The 4,247-nt window shown below is 37.6% G+C and overlaps 1 pseudogene; it reads left to right on the top strand.

Annotated features, from left to right (window-relative positions):
* Positions 1–3,800: 3,800 nt before the first annotated feature.
* LOC148791121 (auxin-responsive protein SAUR64 pseudogene) lies at positions 3,801–4,247 on the top strand (annotated as a pseudogene).

Raw genomic sequence — 4,247 nt, 5'->3', positions numbered from 1 at the left:
AATGAGATTGTTGTGGGTAACCATGAATCTTAATGTGAGCTTGATCAGAAAAGAACTTAAGCCCCATATGACGAAATTTGCTTAAAGGCAATAGGAATAGCTCAGTTATATATAATTGCAAGAGGCGACGAACCCATGCAAGCGTAGGTTTACTTTGTGTTAGGTTGTAAGGCAAACAAAGCCATGTGAAATTTGGGTTGGGGAACTGAACTGATATTTTAGAGGCGGGCATGTCTGGGTGTTTAGTAATAAACATATCCTCATGAAGACAGTAGGCCATAATTGAATTGAATCTCAATTTTCCGGTCATGCACAAACAATTATCCAACATACTGGGTCCAATCAATTCAGCAGTAGAAGCAAGGATTAAGGCAAGTGGTGGGGAGCTTTAGTGGGATCATACATTAATTACTCCGTTCTTTCCGGTGTTACTCTGCTCGCCTTGGTATACCAAGCAATTTATACTTCGCCAATCCGTCATCTGTTTTGGGAAAAAGCACATAAAATTAAAAGGTTCTTCTATGGGACATTAATGTTCAATTATTAGTCCAAAACTAAACCGTGATAGATGATCTGAATCATTTAGGTAAATCATCAAATAGATGGGTTATTGCTTGAAACTTGTCAGGCCAACTCAAATCCTATGGGACTCTATTTGATTTATTTTGGCAGGTTTATATGGATGGCCCTAAGTTTTTGCTGCTGACATCATGATTGTGAAAATTGGCAAATCGGTTCAATCAAGTCTAAACCATAACACTAACCTTATCCTTGAAAATCATCAATGTATTGGTAATTTAATATATCTTTATATAAAATTAGGCCCATGATATTTTTTGGTGGTTGAAATTGGTAACTTGTGTTTTGGATAAATGTAGGGAACTTCTCTTAAAAGATAATGGTGCCAAGATGCATATAAGCTAGTTAGGCCCGAGACGTAAATGTAGGCCGGGCCTCTTAATCCTTTTTATTTTTTTTGAAAATTTTTATATTAAATCATAATCGCTGATCCAAATGGTCAGACTATTTGGAACGGAAATCGTTCAGGCAATCGGTTCTGTTTTACCTTAAATACAATTTTATGTTAAAAAATGTTGACTTGGTCAGCAACCTGTTGACCTAGTTGGTCGAACTGTCGATCCGTTCAACTTGTTGAATGCTTTTTGACTATTTTTTGTTCAATTATTTTTTTTATGTTTTTAAATTGTGATGAGTCATTCTTTTGGACTAGGCGGTTGAATCACTGACCCAGAAAACCGGTGCCCAAAGTGGTTTCAATTCCGGGTCAGTTTTTAAAACATTGATTAGAACATAATTAAGGATCGATGGAGATTAATTCAGAATCTAAAGAGGCATATATATTACTATATATTAAAACAAAATTGGTCACTTGGCCCCCATCAGATGACCTCTCCTTTCTCTAGCTAGCTCTTTCTCCAATCAAGGCTTCTCCTTAGTTGTTTCTCTGTCAAAATACCATTCCTTACACTCTCAACTTGCCACATCAGCAAGATCCCTCTCCCTTTTCCACCGCTATATGTTATGGTTCACACTCATTCACATTTCTAACATTAATAAGAATTTGCACAAAATAATTCTTGGGCTAATTTCCCACCTCTCTCTTTTGTCTCCATGGAGGAGTCGATTTAGACAGGGGCTTTCCTATATTTCTTCAAATATTATATATTATTTTTAATTCCTTCTTACCCTTCGTCTTGCTTGAAGCTAAAACAAGGGCTTTGCCGTATTGGTTAACCCTTGCCTAGTAATGATGTAGTTATTTGAATATTTCTTTTTTATCTTTCTTTTTTAGGGTTTATTAAATGTGAAGAGAAGGGAGAAGACATGGTGGATTTCTCCTTTTCATCATGTATCATTTCTCCCCACTGTGTCTTTCTAAAGGTTTTGACATAGATGTCGTCCTCTTACATTCTTTTCGGTAATCTTTAGCTTCTTCAGTGGGGATAATTGTTGGGAAAAGGGGTCACTGGAAATTGGAGGGGAAGCTCTGAGGCGCATCTAAAAGCATTGTCTTTAGAACGTTATTTGCCCCCACTCAGTTTCCACTGAGTTTGTTGTTGGGTTACAAGCAAATTCGTTCCCAAGATACAACAGAGCCTTGGGCGAGAATCTGCAACCAGCAAAGTTGAAGTGTCTCCGAAGAAACCTTCTGTGAGATTATAGCAGATTCAACTAAGAGAGAGAGAGAAAGTGAATTTCGAAATTGTTGTATGTGATATGTCTGATTCATGCCCCTTAATAGTTTTTAAAGAGTTATGAAGAAAAGGTATGTGCTGGTTCAGAAAAGGCTCATTGAATAGTCAAAATTGCAAACATTATGGCTGTTTAAAAGGTAGTTAATAGTTAATGACTGTTAACATTGAATTGTGTCTCTTGATCACACTCGATCGAATCGTGACCGATGTGATCAACGGTCAGCATCACACCAAAACCAAAGCCGCCATTCGCGAGCCACACAAAGTGCGAGCAAAGTGCGCCTCTAAAGCTCCATGAACATGCGTGCACATGCATTACGTGGTATCAAGCAAGTCTCCATACTCTCCTCTTCTATTTCTGACGAGTGTAAATCAGCTCCTATTAAAAAACCCAAAATAAAACTTGTAAATATCCAATGTGGGACAAGTTCAAAACTGGTTTTAGTAAGAAAAATTTTATTTTCTAAAACAAGTGTGCAGGTGCAATTTCTCATATAGTTGACCAATCATACCCATTGGATTTAATATCTAATGAGATTAAAATCCAACAATAACTATGCTTTCATTTGAATTTATTGTTTTGTTGAGTAATCAGTAGGTTCAGTTGTGTTGTAACCATTTGTTAGTTCAATTTCATCTTAGACTCTATTGGCTTTTCAGGAAGTTATTTATTCATGTAAATACATTTAACCCAAGTTCTTTTATTTTCTGGGTAAATAAAACAATGATCATTTTATCGATAAAAATCCACTATTAAAAGGGTCAACTTTATCCCATCCATGGTTCAAAGTATCGATACGTAGTGGATTTTATCGATAAAAATCCACTATAAAAATCCACTACGTATCCACAGAGGCATATCGGTACTTAGTTACACACAGAATTAGCTTTGTTTTAGTTTTTTTTTTTTAATTTTGGTTGTTGGGGAGTTTAAAAAGGGTTTTATTTTTAAAAAAGGGTGGAGTCCCGAAACAACTGTAAATACGATACGATACGCTTAATACGGGACATATCGTATCGATTTTTTGAACCTTGACCCATCCAAGTTTTAGCAACTTCCCCGCAGGTGAAAAAATTGTTTACCCTCCGGACTCGAATGTGTGTATCCCCACAATGCTCTCATCATGTTGATTGTTGTTTCAAGAGATTATTTTCATCTTCAGCAGCATAGCAATACTTGAGTTTCAGTGGTCAACAACAATTTCATAGTCTATGAGTTGGCACATTAAATTAGTCGGACCCAGTATGTCGTCTGTATAACATAACGAATGGAAAAGAAAGGAATCCAATATTGGATGTGAGGCCCCCATACCTACATGTACATCAGGTCAGGACCACTCACGTACCCAACAATCTAGCTATCATGCCAAGTTGTCACATGACTATGCATCCCATGCAACCCAACACAAGGAAAGCTACTCTTCTCTGGCTTGTCTCCGCTTGCAATTATATATATAACTAAGTTATGTCCATTGCTCTCTCCATCCCCAAAACAATCTCTTCTCAGAAACCTATCTGCAGAAAATCTCTTCCTTAAATTTTTTCCTCAAGACCCTTATTTTTCTCAAGCTCACACAACAAAACATGATCAACAAGAGGAAGATTCTCGCCATGGCAAGAAAGTGGCAGAAGTTGGCAGCCATCGGCAGGAGAAGAATCTCAACATCTTCAAGAACTAAACTACAACGGGATGTAGATGAGTGCAGCGCAATGGTGGCTGTTAAAGATCACTTCGTTGTGTACACGGCTGATCAGAAACGTTTTGTTATTCCATTGGCGTATCTCAACAATCCCATCTTCATAGAGTTACTCAGAATGTCCGAAGAAGAGTTTGGACTGCCGAGCGATGGTCCTATCACATTGCCATGCGACTCGGCGTTCGCAGAGTACATCATCTCAATGATGCAAAGACGTCCTTCAAGAGACTTAGAGAAGGCATTAGTTGTGACCCTATCTACATATCGGTGCTCATTATCTTCTTCTCTCCACCAAGAACCAAGAAATTGCCCTATACTTGTCAATGGCTTTTGA

This window comes from Nelumbo nucifera, chromosome 6 (genome assembly GCF_055504915.1).
Source record: "Nelumbo nucifera cultivar China Antique chromosome 6, China Antique-T2T, whole genome shotgun sequence".
Taxonomy (NCBI): domain Eukaryota; kingdom Viridiplantae; phylum Streptophyta; class Magnoliopsida; order Proteales; family Nelumbonaceae; genus Nelumbo; species Nelumbo nucifera.
The sequence above is the reverse complement of the archived record's forward strand: the minus strand, read 5'-3'. Positions and strand labels throughout refer to the sequence as shown.